This window comes from Babylonia areolata, chromosome 13 (assembly GCF_041734735.1).
Source record: "Babylonia areolata isolate BAREFJ2019XMU chromosome 13, ASM4173473v1, whole genome shotgun sequence".
Taxonomy (NCBI): domain Eukaryota; kingdom Metazoa; phylum Mollusca; class Gastropoda; order Neogastropoda; family Buccinidae; genus Babylonia; species Babylonia areolata.
The window spans coordinates 33,971,327-33,993,580 of record NC_134888.1 but is presented as its reverse complement, the minus strand read 5'-3'; the positions used below and the strand labels follow the sequence as shown (position 1 = coordinate 33,993,580).

General features: G+C 41.1%; 1 long non-coding RNA gene across 8 annotated transcripts in view; it reads left to right on the top strand.

Moving 5' to 3' along the window:
• The window catches only part of LOC143289228 (uncharacterized), a 62,788-nt gene extending 40,920 nt beyond the window's left edge, over positions 1-21,868 (top strand). Inside the window, exons 1-7 of one of the 8 annotated variants that reach the window (XR_013056221.1) lie at positions 8,282-8,474; positions 11,042-11,147; positions 13,677-13,772; positions 13,902-13,974; positions 16,798-16,923; positions 20,574-20,764; positions 21,244-21,868. This is a non-coding gene — a long non-coding RNA (uncharacterized LOC143289228). Of the gene's footprint in view, positions 1-8,281; positions 8,475-11,020; positions 11,148-13,676; positions 13,773-13,901; positions 13,975-16,797; positions 16,924-20,573; positions 20,765-21,243 lie in introns of those variants that run through there. The other 7 variants (XR_013056218.1, XR_013056219.1, XR_013056217.1 and 4 more) reach the window with 7 other exon arrangements.
• Positions 21,869-22,254: the final 386 nt, after the last annotated feature.

The window sequence follows — 22,254 nt, the reverse complement described above, 5'->3', positions numbered from 1 at the left end:
ACAAATCAGCCGTCGTCACACACAGAAGCAGTTTCAAGGCTGGAGTTATCTGGACACACAAGCGTTTCTGAACTGCCATTGTGCACGACTCGCGTACACACACACACACACACACACACACAAGTAAGTGTTTCGAGCACTTGTACCACACGCCCGGTGTATTATGATTATAGGGCTGGTTAATGTAGATTTTCTCGAAAAATGTCACAACGTACTTTCGTGAGAGAGAGACAAAGAGAGAGAGGGGGGGTGGAGAGGGAGGGATGGAGGGAGAGAGAGGTGGGGTAAGAAGAGGCTGGGTGAGAGGAGGTCGGTGGGTGTAAGGATATGGGCCGGTGTGAAGGCCGTCGTGGTTGGAGACTTTCTGTTGGCCCATAGCAGGGTGGGGTCAATATATGCAACCTTCCTGGTTCATTTCTCATAAACTCCGTATTCCCGAAAAGAAAGAAAGAAAGAAGAAGAAGAAGAAAAAAAAAAAAAGAAAAAAAAAAAGAATCTCGGGACCTTTTGGCAGCGCTCCAAGTCGGGTGGGTTAAAGGGGGAAGGAGCAACTCGCTTTCCAGACTGGGTTGAAAAAGAGGGAAGGTGGGTATGTAAAGGAGGACGGTGAGGGTGAGAGTGAGAGGCATGGCAGGAATTGGGTGGTGGTGGTGGTTGGATCAGGTTGGGAGGGGGCGGAGTGGAGTGTCGCTTCTCACCGGTGTGTTGACACACACACGGCACAGTGACAGGAGTAAAAGCCAGGATTTGAGCAGTCTAACTAGTTACCTTCTGTCTCAAATGCACCCCTATAACACTGACTGTTATCACGCGCGCACGTGTATGTATGTATGTATGTGCATATTCGCACGCGTCTCTCTCTCTCTCTCTCTCTCTATATATATATGTGTGTGTGTGTGTGTGTGTGTGCGTGTGTTTGTGTGTGTGCGTGCGTGCGTGCGTGCGTGCGTGTGTGTGTGTGTGTGTGTGTGTGTGTGTGTGCGTACGCGCGTATGTGCACATGTCTACGTGAGCGAGAGCGAGACTGATCCAATGATCTAATCCCAGCAAACAGCTGGCCGCTGGCTCAGCAAAGGTGCAGACCCGGTGGTACCTTAAAGCTCTGTGTGTACATAATCACACCAGTGAAACGATACGCTATGAAGATCACGAAGTCCATGTCGCGTATGGTGTTCTATAGAACCTGTCCAAGATGCCTCATCCCGAAAACAGGATATGGGTGCCTGAATTCGGGCATGGAAACACTAACGAAAACCTTTCGAGGAAAAGGCTTAGTGTACAATAGCCCAAGAACGATGACAAAGAAAGAAGTAAGACAAAGACATTACCGTTTACAATCTATTTTAAATGTGAAAGTAGTTGGCTACTTGCGGCTTTCTTGTTTTCTTTCTTTCTTTGTTTTTGTTGGTTGTAAATTGCGGTTGCTAACCTACTTACACACTAGTACCCGCACTGGGTTAGTAAGCACTGAACAACTGAAATGTAAGACGACCAACAGAGAGATATGGATACGAGAGGGAGGGGACAGAGAGCGAGAGAAAGAGAGACAGGGGAGAGAGAGCGAGAGAAAGAGAGACAGAGACAGACAGACAATGAGACACAGACAGAACAGACAGACAGACTAGACAGAGACAGAAGAGACAAACAGACAAGTATGGACAAAGACAGGAGTTTCAACTTCAATCTGACCTGCCAGCCATTAAATGCAGTTTTCATGGTCTCTCTCTGTTTCTATCAGTGTGTGTGTGTGTGTGTGTGTGTGTGAGTGCGCGCGCGCCAGCCCGGGCATGTCTGTGTGTGTGGGAACCTGCAGGGTTGCACGTGTGTATACAGCTGAAATACCTATATAATACACGACAACATAATGCAAAAAATAATTGCACCCATACAAAATTCCACATAGACTTGTTTGTTTATAGTGCCTTTTTGGAACATTCTGAACCATTTTAATTATTTTTCCTTCACTTCAGTTTGGGTATGTATTTTGCATTTACTTATGGCATTTACGCTAGTTGTTGGTACATACTTGGCTTCCATTTGTTTTCCATTTTCATCGTGTATGAGTCTTTGAATGCTATAATTAAAAAAAACTATAGGACATTATTTCGTAAATATTTTTAATCTCACTGCTCCTGTATCTTCCATTTGATACTCTTTTGCTGCCTACGTATCTCTCTATACCTAATTTCTTTCTTCGTATTAATCACTCAGTTTTTGTTTTATTTGTTTGTAAGTTTGTTCATGCTTTGTTGTTGGTGGTGGTCGTGTTGTCTTTTTTGTCGTCTTTTTCTTCTTTCTTTTCTTCCTCTTTTTCGTCTACTGATAGAATACACGTATGTGCTGATAATTTTTTTGCCGGTGTGTTTTTTTCGAATTAAAGGCTGCCTCGAAAAAAACCCAACCAACCAACAACGAAAAAACAAAACTAAACGACAACAACAAAAAACCAACCCTCGTTGCACGCCAAAACACGCAAAAGTAATAACCTATTAAACATATGATCACAATATAAAGACAAAGTGGATCAAAACCTGAGTGGGCACCATTTCTAACACTGACATGCTGCACACGCATCTGAAATGAATGATACTGTCCATGCCGCAATCGAAGTCATCATTCCTTGCGCATGATTATTTTGTTCTGAAGTGGGCTTCTGACTTAAAAACCTATTCAGCATGCAACATGTTTTGACAAGACATTTAATTACACGGTTCTTTAATGAGTGCATTATAAGACGACAAAATTATTCCCAAAAGTATGATTTGCCATTACCTGGCGTCATTTAACTGCTCCTTGAAGATGCACACATCAATATAACTTAGATTCAGAGCACAATAATTATCTTTTAACTAGAATGATGAATAAATGACTTAAATCAATACACTGATATGTAAGATATATGTGCAATTTTTGTGAGAAAGAAATTAACATGTTACAAAAATGACTATGGAAAAACTTTTCGTTTCTTTACAAGTTTTGTCCTTATCCCTGAAGTACCTTATGATTTAAATTAGAATGTATGGAGATAATCTATTTTCTAATATTTTAAGCAACAGAAAAAAAGAGTTGACAAATCATTTCCAGAGCAAATCAGTTTGTTAAAGTTTACCACGAACACATTGCCAACAGACAACCGAAACACAGGTCAGCCCCAAAATGAATGTTTTGATCAGCAGCCAGCTGCGCAGTTTCTCTTCGAATGTTCAATGATTTCATGGCTTAAGGAGAGCCAAGTTCTGCCGCTATTACTCTATCAAAGGAAGTCCTGCTGTCTTAACCCCCCCCCCCCCCCCCCCCCCCAGAAGCTTTACCAACGAGGGCGGTAGCATGCTCCGCTTTTCAGCGATTATTCGCCTCCACACATAAGGAGCCAGCCGAACTCCTTTTGACATACTATAGGGCGAACGGGGTGGGAAGGGGGTGCTTGGTGAGGGTAGGGGTCTGGCGGTGACACCCTGTGTTGGATACCGAATACGCCCAAGTGCACAGCTGAGGCTCAGCTGACCTAGTCGAGATTATTATAGCTTTCAACCAATCAAAAGCTGTGTTCAGGAGTGCGACAGTCTTGTGTCCTTCACCCTTCCGTTCTTCATATCCCAGCATTGAGGTCAGAACGGGTCGTGTTTAATCCAATAAACGCACCGACTAACACCGTTCTTGAAATCACCGGGGCTCATAATCACATTTACGCTCACATACCCGTTTAACTTACATAAATGAAATGTGATCAGATATGGGAAACTATAATACTTATGCCAGATGTCTTTCTCGGCTGTTCGTGCAGTTTGCAAAAGGTCACACACACATACATACGCGCGCGCGCGCGCGCGCGCGTGCGTGTGTGTGTGTGTGTGTGTGTGTGTGTGTGTGTGTGTGTGTGTGTGTGTGACCTTGTACGCGCGCCCTTGCCATCGAGACCAATCCCTGCTTTAACAGTAATCAAAACACACAGCTAATCTTTTTTCTTCTTCTTCTTCTTCTTCTTTTTAACCTGTGCCGATGACCTTCATCTCATTTACGGACACCTGTACACTGGGAACCCCATGATTACTGTTATTCTGTGTCGCGCAACCTGTTCCCTTTCTGCCCCGAGTGCTCAACGTGTTACTGCTTAGGGCAACTTGTGAACTGAAGTTGCCAACAGTCACGCTGGGCAGTCATGTCAGACAAAGGTGATAACCTGCTTCGAAATAGCTGAGCGAAGTAGTCCTGGTCATGGAGGACAACATGATAACCCATTTCAGGTCGCTGTTCAATCCCGGTATCGACGAAGAAAAAGAGGGGAGGGGGCGGGGGTGGGGAGGTAGGGGGGGAGGGAAGGGGAAAAAAGCAGTGAAGGGAGAGGGATAAGACATAGGGAGAGACAAGACAAAACAAGACAAATTCTTCTTTTTTTGGAGGATAATAGATAAGCACTGGCGCGCCTTTTTTTCATCCAGTCCCCGCCCTGAAACAGGGTCTACACTACACAATACTACATTATATTATATGTCATTGCATGCACTACACAATGCTACTTAAAGTCATAGCATGCGAACACAATACTACATAAGAGAGAGGGGAAGACACACACACACACACACACACACACAGAAGGAGGGTGGGTGAGAGTAGCGAGGGTAGAAAAGAGAGGAGAACTTGAGTTGATGTAACATGGATTTCTAAACCGTCAGCCAACATTTGCTGCTGTGAGTTTTTCAAGAACAAATATACTAATTCTGTATGCTTGAGAGAAGACAGGGTAGGTCCGGTATTTTTATCACAATAATTTGTCTGTCTACAGTCTTTGCCGATTCAAGAAAACCACACGACACATGCCCCCCCCCGCGCGCGTGTGTGTGTGTGTGAACACATGTGTTTGCATTTGTTTTTATCACAACCGATTTCTCTGTGTGAAATTCGGGCTGCTCTCCCCAGGAAGAGCGCGTCGCTACACTACAGCGCCACCCATTTTTTTTTTTTTTTTTTTCCCGTGTGCAGTTTTATTTGTTTTTCCTATAGAAGTGGATTTTCTACAGAATTTTTCCACGAACAACCCTTTTGTTGCGTGGGTTCTTTTACGTGCGCTAAGTGCATGTTGCAAATGGGACCTCGGTTTATCTTCTCATCCGAATGACTAGCATCCAGACCACCACTCAAGGTATAGTGGAGAGGGAGAAAATATTGGCGACTAAGCTGTGATTCGAACCAGCGCACTCAGATTCTCTCGCTTCCTATGCGGACGCGTTACCTCTAGGCCATCATTCCACATTGTCTCATCTTGATGTTTTAACGAAAGACATCTTTACACGGCGTAATCGAGACATGTTCACGGCTATGCCAACAAACTGACCCTCCTCACTGTGGTCGGCCTATGGCCTATCGTCAATAAACCTGTGCTAAATTATGGTCATGAGTTACATGCAACACACCCTAGATGGGAATTAGTTTCAGTGATAACACCGCTTGACTTTTCTCCTGCTTTCGACACAACCAAGGACAATATTCTCCTCAAACACCTTACAGATCATGTGAATCTTAATCATTGTCTTAAACAACTGGGTTGCGAGCAATATTTCTCTGATGACACTCAACATATCTTTGGCAATAGCAACAAATCCGAGTTTTCCTGTTGTGTCCGTCAGAGTTCTGCTTTACGTTATGTTATATGCGTTTTCTGTCTTCAAAATGTTTATTTTGTCATGTCGTTCTATTTGCCGATTCTAATCTCCAGTCCAAAATATTCCCCATTCCTGCTCACACACCCAAGATCAGATTAGCCCTATAATGAACAGAACTGTTTTTATGTGTACAAAACAAAACAAACCCACCCACATAATAAAAACCCAACAAAAGTTTAAATGACAATACGAAACCTTACGAGTATTGTCAGAAAAAGCAACTTCACACTTGTTTTTTACACTCAGCGAACATGAACGCAACAAATATCTTGTTTCACCTTCTTGTGATGATAACATATACTCTACGTCTTAAATGATATCACAGTATAAATCATTCAGTTATCAACTCAAACAATCGCAAGTTTACTTTCCTCGATATTTGTCTACATGTGGACAAAATTATGTTTAGAGTTCTCTGGACTTGGCTATGATAATTTCTACTCTGCCCCAAACTCAATATTGGAAAAACCCACTTCTCGTTTAAAAATAAACGAACAACAGCCACAAACATCTTAAATGAAAGCTAAATTTGTATCGAAAGCTAGACAAGTTATCATGCTTAGCCTTTCAGGAAACTTCACAGACTTCATAGAATTCATGTTCATCTAGCTCTGCTGACCTCTCGGATCATGCTCAACTCTTAGTGGACAGTTTGCCAGTCAGCCCATGAATCAAGTGCAAAATGGTAGCTCTTTGTGTGCACTTCTTTTCTGGTTTATGTCATCATCTTTCTGAACGCCCCTCTCTTCCTTCTCTGTCTATACACATACATGAAAACCACGGCGCGCGCCAGGACAGACAGATCTTTCCAAATTAACAACAAAGCGCAAAAACTTCAGCAAATACACCTGGAAAAATTAGCAAGCTACGTGAGACAATGGTGTATGCAGTCACGTACACCAGTACGAAAGAGAGCGAGAGAGCGAGATAGAGAGAGAGAGAGAGAGAGAGAGAGGACAAATGGCCTCAGGCCATTATACAAACACATGGGAAGGGGGAGGGGGGAGAGGTTTGGGAAAGAGAGAGAGAGGGAGAGAGAGGGAGACTTACTGACTGACTGACAGACAGACAGACAAACAGAGAAAGCGACAGACGGAGAGAGTCTGACAGACTTACCTCAACACACCGCATATCCCTGGATATATTTGAAAGTGTACCACCGGTTGGCAAGCCACATCTTTATTCATTCTGTCAATTAGTTGGTTCAGTCTGCCAACAGGACTAAGGATTCATACGTTTTGTTTATCTAAAAACAACTATCAACATTTCATTGTCTTGTCAGAGCCTTATCAACATGCCTCATGCTCAAAGTGGTCGTCAATAGCTGTGAAAACCGTACACGCACACGCCTACGCATCTTTCATTCTGTTTGAGTGTACTCAACGTGAGACAAGGCACTACGAAAAGAAATAACCTACCCACCAACCCAAACCAATAACCAATGAAACCGTGTTCTGATTTTACCGTCTGGGATTCCCAGTTTCACTCCTAAGCGTGCCGTGAAACGGGTATTTTTTTTGTCCCGGGACTTCCCCAAACTTGACCCGGCGAACAGGATGACGAAACTTACTTCCACCCGCCTAATCCCCACGAGGAAGTCATTCATCCAATCAGAAGCCAGGGTGGCCGGTTGGCTTGAGAGCACTGCGTTATATCTTATCACGAGAAGGAAGTTGCTATCAGAGGTCGCTTGTGGAAAGCACCTTTGAGGTATGAACCCTTCATCAGTCTCGAGACAACGGTTTTGCAGGCATTAGCGGGTGAACCTCACAAGTACCTATTTGTACATTATTTGCACTCTTCTTTATTGTTTTTCTTTCTTTCTTTAATTAAAAAAAAATCCTATTTCATTTTATATTTTCTTCGTTATCTTCTATTGGAAACCAATGCCAATGTTGTTTTCTGCGGGGCAGAACAGAGAAGAAAGAGGACACACTGCACAAAATGAATATTACTTTTGGAAATATACACCACGATTAGCGAAAAATAATTGAAATTAACATGATTATTCAAGAAATAAAGCTCCAACTACCGTTCCTTCTCCATTATTAATGAATGAATGAATAAAGAAATATAGATAAGTAAACATATAAATAAATTCATAAATGACTAGAGAAAGAAACGACTCGTACAACCAAACATTGAGCACATAATACATGCATGAAAAACACGCAAAACATACGTACTCGCGTGCAAGCACAAGCGCATGCATGCTCACGCACGTACACCGCATGTGCAAACGTTCACACACACATGCATACATGCATAGATACATGTATATATACTGCACTCTACACTCAAGGGACACAATGTGGAAAAATACAGCAGACATCCGAACAAACTCAAAAAACGTTTCAGCTATATATGAAGCACTCCTCAAAGCCCATTTAAAATGACCTTTCATGCACTGAACTCGAACTCAGCGTATCGAGGGGAAATCCCAAGCGGTTAGAAATACCTGGCAACCCGGAGTTTCCGAAAGCGGTATATTTGGAACTGAATTCAAAGCTTCCCCAAAGAAACGGTCGTTGGACTTTCCAAGATGAGTAAATTTGGAGCTACCGCATTGACCTCGTGGACCACACTGGGGATTCCCCGTCCCATTTTCCGACTGGTATAAAAGTTTGAAGCCGGAAGCCTCACTGAACAGATTTTCAGGTTTTCATCACCTTGCACACAGATGCTGGGAGAAAAATCTATGATGCTGCTTCAGGAAAAACCTTCTAGTTTTTTAAACTTCGTCGAAATAAATGACTGGAGTAAGGGAAAAAGCACTGACTACCCATGCGTTAAAACATATTCGCGTGTTTTCAGGTAAGCTGTTGCATTTTATAACTGTTTACATATGTAAGTGTAATTTCGGGCGATGATTTTTTTAGGCGGATGTTTTATTGGATTATTATCTGCGAGTGATTCTGGTGATTCTTACAATTATTTGAGCTTTTTGGGTTGGAATTTCTATATCACTCTGAGGTGGGAGTGAGCATTGTTTGACACATTTTTGGGTGGGTGGGGATAAGGGGATCTGTAAATTCATCGTTTGAGTCTATTCGATGCAACACGACAAGCTCCACCCCTAAAATATAAAAGAAATTAACCACACAAAAAATCAAAACAAAATAATACGAATGACAGCAATAATAAGGTCGACACACACACACACACACACACACACACACACACACACACACACACACACATTCCGATTTGGTGTTGCTTCATCACGTTAAATGACTGTGAACAATACAGACGGAGCTTCAAATTGCCAGTCGACCCTATGCATGTATGCCGAATAACTAAAGTTAGCGGCTGACTCGTCAATACAGGCTTCGTACCTGCCATGTTCTAAGACACATGTGCACCATGGATTTTCGAGGAACAAAAAACGGCAAGGAGCGAAATATGTCCAGTTTGCCTGACGAAACAGACTGTCAGGTCAGATGACTAACCCATACAATGTCAGGTGACTGACTTCCACATAGACCTAATGCACTGATCATTCCATGACAACCTTCCCGACGAAGATGATGCACTATAAGCAGCAATATGTGAATGACTGCAATGCTTTGACTGCCTTAATGTGTGTGTAACTTGGCGTTCTCGATGCATGTAAACCATATGTGATCTATTATCATCGTATTTTTATTGAGCGTTTTTATTGACACAAATTGCAACTTTGATATCATATCCATCTGCAATTAAATGTATTTGTTATAATAAGTTTAATGGATATTCGCACAAACAAAGACAACACAAAACGAAGTTAAAACTTACTGACTACTTACGGAAGTATAGTAATGCATTAAAATATGACCTGCAGATACCTTATCGAAGTTAGGTTAATCCGCATATTCTATTTTAGCTGAGCGACGGAGTTAAAACATTCGCTTTGTCAAACAAGAGATCTTAATTCACTCTTCAAGCCGGACGGAGTTGTCTGTCTCTGAAACAAAATCACTATCTTGAAGTTACCAATTTTTCACACTTCCCTCTCCCATTTGTTTTAATAATGCATTGAAGAATAATGTTGAATCTTTTCCACTGGCATATAAATTGGTCTTTAAATTTGAAACAGCCAGTTCTATAATTACGTTAATCGGAAAAGTTGCTTTGTAAAAGGTTCAGCTGAAGCAGTGTAATGTGTACGATTGAATAGAATAGTATGCGTACATGTATTTGAAGGCACAGCATTGCCCATATTATTTTCCGTAAAGACAATCGGAAAGACTCGTTTTAATTGATTTCAGTATACATTCAGTCACATGATTAACGTTACTAAAATGTAAACATTTTTTTGCTTGATTTCTTTTGTTTTGGAGGGAGGTGGGGGTAAGAATGTAAAGGTGTTCTTATTTTGTCTTTGAAAAAGGCAGTAGTAAGTATTAGTCTCATTCAGGTTTAACACCGACACCCATCTGAGGTGGTATGGCAAGGCAGGGATAATCAACCATCTCAGGACAAGGAGGGGTGGGAAGAGCTATCTAATACTACGATGACACAATCAAAATACGTAAAAAAATTAATAAAATAAAATAAAAAAGCCCCCACCCCCACCACCCCAAAACCCTCTTCCCCCATCCAGTCCTGCCCACCCACCACCCTTCCCCATTTTTCTAAGTGTTAAGCATTGCTTCCACGACCTCCCTCCCCTCCTCCATGCCATCCCTCCCAACCCCCCTCGCCATTTTTCTAAATGTTAAGTGTTAAGCACTGCTTCCCCGCCTTCCCCCGCCCCCTCCTCCATGCCCCCCCCCCTCCTCCCCTTGCCCAATTATTCTAAGAAAAATATACTAAGTGCAGCGAAGTCCGGAGTATGCTTAACACTAACCCCTGTACTGACACTTTTTCAGTAAGAGGAACACCTCATGAAGGCGCCCAAGAAGCGTCGTTCAGTTTCATTCTCATGACAGCATTTTGACACAAAGGCAGACTATCTCATTTGTTTACATTCTAAAATTAGATGCATCTAAAACTAAGTAAACATGTCACATGCTATTATGGGAGAAAACTTTCAAATATACATTTTTTATGCGATTTTTATTTTTAGTTATTATTATTTTTATTTTTTACCAAACTATCCGGAAGATCGTTTGAAGAAATTCTTGACAACTTGTTTTTGTAAAAAAAATTTAAAATAAATAAATAAATAAATAAGTTGCTTGTACGTCAGCTGCACATTTATTCTTTTAAATAGATTTATAGCTAACATATCATAAAGTTCTCGCTCAATCATATGGACTTTTATTCGTCTAAAATCACACTACATGAATAGGCATTAAACTAGAGAACACACTGTCAGTAAATCAGTAAATTATTGTCTGTTGATGACGGGACTTTTTTTTCTTCTTCTCCTTCATTAGCTTCATCGTTTCTCCCTTCAGTTCGTGTCAAACAGTTATGTCGGACGACTGTTGCGGTCACCATGTGGTTACTATATCAACGTCAACACGACCACAGCAAGCCGTCCACATCTTCCGCCATTATCTGGTAAGTAACTTTTTGTGTGATTATTCTTTCCCTGATTCACATCATTCTGACTGAGTATATCCGTGTGCGAGAGTGTGTGTGCGAGTGTGCGAGTGTGTGTGTGTGTGTGTGTGTGTGTGTGTGTGTGTGTGTGTGTTTACCTAAAAGAGCAACGACAGCAACAACCGCGATTGGAACGGTTAGAAATCCGAATCAAATATTTAAAAGCCGGCATGTCAAAAGGGAGATAATCTGTTTTAACTTGAACTGCAAACGAAAAAAACAAAAACAAAAAACAAACGAAAAAACAACAACCCCGAAACCATCGTCGTACAGTCAGAAGGTGATTCTATAGGCTCTACATTATCTATGAAACTTTACCATTTCAGATTCGTGGTTTCCTGAATTTCTCTTCTCCGATACGCTTCTCTCTTTCAGTTGTAATGTAAATCATAACGCTTTATAAAATACCCACACACTCAAAGGATTGAAAGGTTTTTGGTTTCCCCGGTCGGCCGGATTGGAAGCAACATAAAATTCCTGCGTTTGACTGACAATACTTTTAGACTTGTGCCAACAATGTGCCCAGTACATTCAATCCACGAAAAATTCATAATGTAGTTCTGATACAGGAGTAACACGCTGAGGGAAACACTGCACCTTCAAAACTACTGACTCTGCTATTTCTTGGTTTCCGTTTTTTTGGTTGTACGAGTTTTCTATTTGGAATCCAACGATATGCATAATGATACGTGCGTTGGGCTTGATCTCTTCAATCTCTATGCGCTTATCATGCATACACAAAAATAGCTCGCTACATTACAGAATTAGAACAATGGACATCGTCAAAGAGATACAACACACACACACACACACACACACACACACACACACACACCATCGCGCTATTACACATTCTCACAGACACAACACTCATATCACCACTAACTTTCCCTTTCCCCTCCCTCATCATCCCCGAAGCCAGCTGGACAAAAAAAGAAGGAAAGAAATTCAACAACAGGAGAGAGAAAAAAAAAAGATGGCAAGAGAAGAATTACTGGTATACAGAGGAGGAGTCTAAACAGCTGACGAAGTCATTCTTGAAAAAAAAAACACCCAAAAAACAGGTGTCTGATTTTTTGTTATTTCTGTGATTATCATTTTACCTATACTATTCCTCCAGCCCCCCCCCCTTCCCCTCCCAAGCGAACTATGCAAATGACCGTGAATTTGCTGTATACAAATGACCGTGAATGTGATGTGCGCAAAAGACAGTAAATGTGATGCCAGTAAGTTATGCGAATGACCATTAATGTGATACCAGTAAACTATACAAATGACCTTGAATGTGATGCCAGCAAACTATGCAAATGACCGTGAATGTGATGCCAGTAAGCTATGCAAATGACCGTGAATGTGACGCTAGTAAGCTATACAAATGACTGTGAATGTGATGACAGTAAGCTATACAAATGACTGTGAATGTGAGGACAGTAAGCAAATGACCGTGAATGTGATGACAGTAAGCTATACAAATGACCGTGAATGTGATGACAGTAAGCAAATGACCATGAATGTGATGACAGTAAGCTATACAAATGACCGTGAATGTGATGACAGTAAGCAAATGACCATGAATGTGATGACAGTAAGCAAATGACCGTGAATGTGATGACAGTAAACAAATGACCATGAATGTGAGGACAGTAAGCAAATGACCGTGAATGTGATGACAGTAAGCAAATGACCATGAATGTGAGAACAGTAAGCAAATGACCGTGAATGTGATGCCAGCAAGCTATACAAATGACCATGAATGTGATGACAGTAAGCAAATGACCGTGAATGTAATGCCAGCAAGCTATACAAATGACCGTGAATGTGATGACAGTAAGCTTTACAAATGACCGTGACTGTGATGACAGTAATCAAATGACCGTGAATATGATACCAATATGCTATACAAATGACCGGGAATTTGATGTCAGTAAGCTATGCAAATGACCGTGAATTTGATGTCAGTAAGCTATGCAAATGACCGTGAATTTGATGTCAGTAAGCTATGCAAATGACCGTGAATTTGATGCCAGCAAGCTATTCAAATGGCCGTGAATGTGATGCCAGCAAGCAAAGCAAATTGCCGTGAATGTGATGCCAGTGGCTATGCAAATGACCATGAATGTGATGCCAGCAAGCTATACAAATGACGTGAATGTGATGCCAGCAAGTTATACAAATGACGTGAATATGACAGTAAGCAAATGACCGTGAATATGATGCCAGTAAGCTATACAAATGACGTGAATGTGATGCCAGCAAGCTATATAAATGACGTGAATGTGATACCAGCAAGCTATACAAATGACGTGAATGTGATGCCAGCAAGCAAAGCAAATGACCATGAATATGATGCCAATAAGCTATGTAAATGACCGTGAATTTGATGCCAGCAAGCTATTCAAATGACCGTGAATGTGATGTCAGTAAGCTATGTAAATAACGGTGAATGTGATGCCAATATTCCTATGCGACGGAAACTTCTTTGGGCAGAGCGGTCAGGAAAGAAAGTTGGTCAGTGGAAACTCCATACGGGACACCCTCTGTCGATACAGCGCTTCTTTCGCTATCCTGCCCCACCCTGTTCGTGTGAGTAATCTTGCTTTTATTGTGCATAACTGATTTTATTCTTTAAATTTTCTATTTCGAAAAATAAGTTATAACCTTGTGCTTTTCCTTATGACGAGCCTGAAGGCGAATTTCTATACTCTGTTTCAGACAATAAAGTGACTGATTGATCCCCATAACCAACGAAGGCACCGTGACACTCCATGACAGTAAGCAAGCAATGGTTGGTAGAATCACTTGCATATAAAGGCTGGTTACAGATACCATTTATCTCACTTCAAAAAACAAACAGAAAACAAACAACTAAAAAAACAAACAAACAAAAAACCGGGTGTCTTGTTTGTATTGAACAACATTGGCACGTTCTAACTGTTGACCATTAACTTGGAAAATGTCTACGTCAGATAGTTTACATGTGTTGTATCTTTCCACTGTCCTATAAGGCAGACATGGTTTTTAAAGACGCACGCGTGATACCCACTTAATTAAACAAAGAAACTGTAGATTTTTTAAGGACACACTAAAGCATATTATTAACTTATGACAGGACAGTTTTCATTGCACACTTTGTCCACCAACTTCGTTTTAAAATGTTTATATTTTGGCCACAACCATTGGCCACAGCCAATCACTGTTCCAAGTTTGATGAATGAGAAACCCAAACTTAACCATACGTCTAAAATTGTCGTGACCTAAAAGTCCGATCCCTGACCTCAATCCCCAATCAGCTTTTGTTCCTATCATGACCAGTCACTGTACCAAGTCTGATAATGACTGCATGCAGTGCATTACCTCTGTTGCAACCACAAGCTTTTCATATTTATGTCATGCTATTGCAACAGAAGACGCCCCTGGCATCCCTACGTTTTATCAAAGAGGACTTGGTTTCTGTGGGTTATTGGTCCATTCAAATTCGGAAGCTTCATAATCACGAACGTTTCACTGTGCAGGAACTGTTAATTGCTCCGTATCTCTCAATTCCTCTATTATGGCCTTTTCTGCATCAGAGATGAAGCCTTTTACATCATACCTGAACACGTTGTTTTACTACAAGCCCATTGCCAGTTCACTTCATACAAGCAATGCATGCTCAGAAATGAAGCCTTTTATATCAAGCCAGAATACGTTGTTTTACGACAAGCCCACTGACAGTTCACGTCATACAAGCAATGCCTTGCTCTTCCGAAGACACTCCCGTCAGATTTGTATACATGTAGGACAATGTTTTCTCACACTATGTTCTATATGATTTCGTTTATGCGTGACTTTAGTTATCTTGAAACATCCATAAACATCAACCGGTGAGCCTGCTTGTGTGGTGAACTGGTCATGCAGTCAGTCTTTCAAAACAATTGGATCAGTATTGTACAGACTGTCAAACCAGCAACCCCTCACGGGTTGAGCACATTGCCTTGTATTCCATTGTCACTTTTTGTCACAACACATTTCCATGTGAGGATTACAGGCAACTCTCCCAATGGAGGGTGCGAAGCTACAGTGCAGCGCCACCCATTTTTTCCTTCAATTTTCTGTCTTAATGTGTTTTGTTTTACATTCAAAGCGTACTTTTCTGTAGAAATTTACCAAGGAGAACCCAATTGTTGCCGTTGGTGTTTTTACGTGCGTTGGGTGAACACGGCATACGGGGCATCTGTTTATCGTCCGATGCGGTCGATCAGCACCCAGACTACCACTCAAGATCAAACAGGGGATGGCAGGGGTGAGACAAGGGGGATGTAAATCCCGGACAGTAGTTGGGATTTGAACCTGTGGACACTGGCTTCATAGTCGGACACATTAATAGGAACCCGCTCCATCAGTTATGGTGATTATGATACTCTGCTTGAATCGAGATTATAGACTGAACCTGAAAAAAGATGAGCAACTAGTTTGGATAAGACGACTACACCTTTGGAATTTTTCAGAAACAGTTTTTAATTCACAAAAAGTGCACAGCCATCATAACAGGATTCCAAACGTCTCCATGCATATTCAATTTTCATGCTAGAAACAAAAATGACAAACGAATACAAAAGAAAGCATTGAAGAGAGAGAGAGAGAGAGAGAGAGAGAGAGAGAGAGAGAGAGAGAGAGAGAGAGAATCAGAATCTACGAGGACAGAAAAAGTAACAACAGACAAAATACAGCATGTGTGTCACAGCACATTAAGTAGACAATATTCGAGATACAGCTGTGTCAGCTATAACAGTAAAATTAACAGTCAGCGAGTGGCAACACTCCCAGACAAACAGCGGTGTGCATGCGCTGCATGACAACAAATTTATATTTCATTTGGATACTGGCAACATACTTTTCTATTTAATATCCTTGTTTGAGAGTACAAGTAAAGCCCCTAAACGTGTGCAATGCTTTTCCCATTTTACACCCCTAAATTTGCAATTTAACAACAATAAAAATCAGTTCAATAATCTTATAATTTCATCAGCTGTAACATTTCTTTCACAGCCAAATAGTACGAGATGTACACTGAAGCGGAATGTTCCAGGCAACCTACACTTTTGAGCTAGACCAGTCTGAAAATCAATCCACAAAGATTGAATACATTGGCAATGAAAAAAAAAATTAAAAACTGTATGGAATGTAAAACGTTTTGTGTGTTGCCAAATGTACAGCCACTGGAACCATCTGGATTCATACAAAAAACAAACAAACAAAAAAACAACCTCGTTTGTTCCTGAAATTCAATTAACTATCTTAATTTGAAGTCATTTTAATTTTACCTCTTTAATGTTAAAAAATGACATCCCACTGTATATTTCTTGTACATCTGTGACAACAGTTCGGCCATATATCTTTTAACCAGGTCATCATAAGACTGCCTTGATCCTCTTGGACACATAATTATTGAATTCAGTTTGGTTTGTAAACTACGAAAACTGTTACATCCGTTACAATTATCAACCATGCGGTAGCCATGTAGTGTGCATCTGTGATGAATGAATGAATATTTTGGTCTGCTGTTGGGATGTGCATGGACATAATGATGTTGTGTCTTTTATTGATCGCCCTTGTTGATGTTTTACAGTATGGAGCTGAAGTGGGTGGCTCGCCCTTCTGTCCACAACTGGGCTGCTGAGTGTATGAGTGGCATGAACCTCGCACGAAATTTCACGAAGCATTCCAATTTGACTGGGCATCGGCTCGGTCTGAGGTGAGAGTAGGATCAAGCTCAGTGTTGTTCTTAACCAAGCGTGCATTCATTGCGTGGGTAAACGTGGACTAGATGTCAAGGAGCCATTAAATTTCTATTTTTCACTGTCAGGTTTTTCAGTTGTGGTGGTCTCTCCCAAGAGTAGAATCAAGCTCAGTATTGTCCTTAATCTAACATGTCTTCGTTATTGTAAGGGTAGAACCAGCGTCACATTCGTTAAGCGGTATTCCTCATAATCACCCCTAATTTCTGAAATTGTGTGAACGCACAAACTGATAAATTCAAAATATCATACCTGAACTTGCTGTCGCCCTTCCAACATCAAAGGGCGACAACTCATAGAATGCCTCCAAGAAATTTACATCATATACCATCCACAGAGTTCGCAATTTCTATTATTATTATTTTTTAACGTCAGACAGAAAGTTAAAAATCTGAATTCTTTAGTACGTAATATATATATCAATATATATGCATATATGCGCATCCACACGCACAGGCACAGACACAAACACACGAACTGCAGGTCCGTTAGAAATCGACATAAGTGAATAACTGAGTCTAAATCTCAAAGGCATGTTGATGATTTATTATTTCTACTATTATTATCTTTTTTTTAATCAATGGTCAAAACCGAGAGGATTGCTTCGCATCAATATCGTTAACACAGCAATTGGCCAAGTTATGCGATGTCCAAATATCAACCTTCTTCAAGAACAAAGGATACACAGCTGCGATTACAATATCCTCTGCCGCATCTCCCTTTAAGAGAATAATGGATAAAGTTTACAGACTATAAACCCTGTTCGTAGATGTTTACCCCCTAGCACTGGAGGGGCTTCATGCCAAGAAGATCAACAGTTAAACATGTTTTCAGACAGCTGCGAGAGAAAATCTTGTGAGAAAAGAAAGGTCTCCATACATCGCATTTGTTGAACTCATGAAACCCTTCACCTTGTAAGAACGGACTGTTCAATGTTATGGGGAAAAAATCGTCCTTCACCACCAAAGTAACTGCTCATGTTCGCCGTCTCCTTTCACAGCAATATGCGGGACACAGCTTGCTTCACTTGAGTGACGCCAGAGTCTTACAAAGCTGAGTTGTGCCGGTATTGTCGTCTCACTGCTCAAGTTCTAAGCCCCTGACACATCCCAGACGGTGTTTAACTTCATTCCAGATTAGATAAAAACACTGGATCCATCATCTCATATTACTATTATCATCATTATTGCTATTACAATTGTTGTTGTTATGTATTATTGCATATGTATTGCGGTTTTCTCTTTTAGTTTCCCTCTCCACGATGAGATCAATGTCAGAGTCAATAAGACTGCCACCATCATGGGAAATTTAATCAGAACAACAACCTCGCAAAAACACTATGCATTCAGTAATCTCCCGCATGGCGGCGAGGCGCAAGACAATCAGCCTCACAGAAGAGAAGAAGTCCAGCCCCTCTCATTTGTGTTGCCTACGATGCATCCTGGGTATTTCATAGCAAGATACCGACGCCCTGGAGTGGTCAAAGTTCACAAGCCTGACGACAGTCCTCAACAACGAAACTTCAAATGAACAGACCATGTCTGCAGGATGAAGAAGGACGCCTACCAACAGACTCCCTCCACAGCCAATTTTAGAAAGGCTCGCAACAGAGACGTGTGCTGGTTTCTGCTGCTTTTCATAAAGTCAAGTGGGAATCCATTGTCAAGGAACACCCTCGCTATGTGGAGTGATGGCCTAGAGGTAACGCGTCCGCCTAGGAAGCGAGAGAATCTGAGCGCGCTGGTTCGAATCACGGCTCAGCCGCCGATATTTCTCCCCCTCCACTAGACCTTGAGTGGTGGTCTGGACGCTAGTCATTCAGATGAGACGATAAACCGAGGTCCCGTGTGCAGCATGCACTTATCGCACGTAAAAGAACCCACGGCAACAAAAGAATCGTTCTTGGCAAAATTCTGCAGAAAAATGCACTTCGATAGGAAAAACAAATAAAACTGCACGCAGGAAAAAAAAGCAAAGAAAAAAAAAAGGGTGGCCCTGTAGTGTAGCGATGCGCTCTCCCTAGGGAAAATCAGCCCGAATTTCACTCAGAGAAATCTGTTGTGATAAAAAAAAAATACAAATACAAATTACAAATAATCAGACTGTTAAACAGATGATCCCAGTTACCCGGGAAGGCACGAATAAACCATTTCGGATGAAAAGCACAGGATGCTGTCGATCCTACTTCATTGTCTAAGATCTGTCAAAAGTGCCTACAGCTACGGGATTGAACTGTTCGCCCACAGCAGATGCTATTCAAGTTCCACTGTGCGAACACTAAAAAGCACAATCCTTTGTCTTATGAGACAGCAGAGGCCACTGTCACTATCTTAAAAAAAAAAAAAAAATCAAAGTACCATTGTTCTTGCTGTGATTGGCCACTTAGCCACAAGCAATGCAAAAACTTAGGCCAGTTACTTTTAGCCTTAGATTTTCTAAGACGCACCCTGTGATACCTGCTCCTTGTGGGATTTAATTCGATCAAGACCATATTCTTTGTATCGTTTTAATACCACGCTCAGTTCTGCAAATGTTGCTCTTCTGGGCATTTGATATCAAAATGTCTTGACCATCTGACTTAATTTATGCCTGTTCATGCAAATCATTAGTGTTACAGACGAAGTGTGTGTGTGTGTGTGTGTGTGTGTGTGTGTGTGTGTGTGTGTGTGGAGTGGGTAGGGTTGACATCCACTCTCAGGCAGAAAGACCCCACAGGTCGTGCCATAGAGTTCTACAAAAACTACATGCTAGTTTTTCAGATATTTGTTTCTCTGTGTTGTCAGAAACTGAATAATCGGCTTCGTTTCAAGCATACGGAAAAACATTCAGGCCACACTTCGAGGGCCGACGCAAAAGGACAATCCTTTGAAAATAAGTCAACACTCAGGAAGAGTGCTTTGTTTGTGTTATGTTTTTTCCAACTTGTTTCAGTCCTTTACTTGCCAAACAGCAGCAACTTGGCACTAATCTTACATGGTTTCGATGGACATTCGTATTAACCTAATGCTCACGGTTCTCCAATCACTCATGTACAACAGTGTGTCCTTGACCCGTCAAAAGATTAAGTATACATCACATCTTTGGACAACAAGCCAGAAAGCGTATTCACATGTTCTGGCACCGCCCGCTGGCTTAGAAAGAATACATGACTGTCGATGCCACACTGTTGATTTCAAAACCGGGTTGGGTCATACCGATTTCCGTAATGTAATTGGAAAATATTTACAACTGTTAAATAAATGGGGTTTTTTTCTCTCCATCTTGGACCCCTCTGAAGAAACATTGTGACTTCCTGCCATTCTATCAGATGCTACTCTGGTGCCGTGTTAGATTGCACATTAGCAGTGAAGTATCAAAAAAAAATGTGAATATGTTGCTCAAAATATTGTGACTTCTTGTCATTCTATCAGAACCTACTGTGGTGCCGTGTTAGATTGGACATTAGCAGTGAAATACCAAAATCATGTGAATATATTACTCAAAACAACCCAGAATAAGTCTCCAGACACCAGCCGCACATATCATGTCGGTCGGCTTCATTCAAAAACCCGTTTTGATCACGGCAGATACAAGTATGTTTACACAGATGGATGGTTAATGTTTTCAGACTGGTCGAGGACGAAACATGGGGAAGAAAAACAACTATGGAACACTATAATCGGAACCTCTACATGCTGCTGCGGTCTCGTAATAGGAAAACTACGGCATGGCCATGGACATCAAGGTGCAATGAACTACTGCTATACAACACACATTCAGCTGTGCAACTTATCGAGCAAAACAATACTCACAACTGAGGTGAAGTAATCACTGATTCACACCTGTGCATGTTGTCCTCAAACTAGTTAAACTTCAGTCAGCTAACCATTTTACTGCATGTTAATACATAAAAATGTATGCACACACAAAAATAGTCTATTTAAAAGTGAATGAAATGATATAGGTCCCAGGCTAGATTTGAAGTCAGATCAGGCATGTCGAATGTGTCACTTTGATGCGTGCAGTCATTTTTTTTGTGTGTATGGAAAATTCGTAGCTTTGTCGTAAGCAAGTCGTTCAAAATGCACGGGTGCAGTTTTGTTCTCAATGCGGGCTCATTTATTATAGCTTAGTTTTGCAAAACGTGTTTAAATATACCACTGTTTACGTGTACTTCGGCCCCGTTCTAATAGAATTATTGTAGAGCAAGCAATACGGACTTAAAAACCTGTTAATCAGACGGTTGTATCGATTTGATGTGAACATCTTTTGCATATGAATATCATTTTGTGTTTCAGACAGAAGCTTCCTACGTGTTCTGTGTTTATCGGTGTTTTGACGACCACCAGTCTTTGCTGCGAGTGCGCGCAGGGAAACAGACCAGGTAAACCAAGCACCTGGTGTGTTGACAAAGGCCCTGTGCTCAGATTCTGCATTCTTGGTTCCATTCCAACACGTATTATTAGCAACAGTGACAATACCTGTAAAAACAAATGCAATGTCGCTCATCCCTATCTGATTTTGCCCAATTCCAAAAAGACATACAAACTCCAAATGAAAAAACAAAAACAAACAAACAAACAAACAAAAACAAACAAACTCTGATCACTTATTGCAAGCGCGCGTAGACATATATGATCCACTTATTACGAGCGCGTAGACAATGCGAATCGTCTTAACCTTATATAAGTTGCCTCCCTATTAATGAAATCAAAAACGTTGAATGTTGCATGGAAAGCTGCAAGGTATTTCACCTTCACTTTGAAACAAAACCGTCGACAGAATTCAACGGAACGCGTCAGTCAGCTTAAGGTGTGCCAGCAAGTTTAGTTTCATGCAAAATCCGACAAAATGAAAATTGTGTCTTCCGTTTCTGGTGTCCAAACTTATCGAAAAAGATATCTTAAAAAAAAAAAAGAAAAAGATTCAGCATGCCAAACTATTCGCATTCAATTTATTTCATGAAAATTAGGAACTGATTATCTCCCTTTAGTCGTGGTCTACTTTTATTGCATGTCAGTGGGCAACGATAACACAGGCAAGAATCCAATCGATTGGTACACACATCCCCTCAACAGTAGCCCCTTTCAGGTGGTGCCTGGGAGATAAAGAACAGACATTAATAACATTCAAGCCGAAATAAGCACGAAGTGTTTAATGCAGAGGGTAAAAAAATAAAACAAAACCGTCCCTTCATGTTCTGAGAAAAAGAAAGCTGTTAATGTTTCAAGTTTCTGGAATTAACAACAACAACAAAATCGTTTCACATGTACATACAGTTTAACACTTTTTTTTCGAAGAGGAATGTT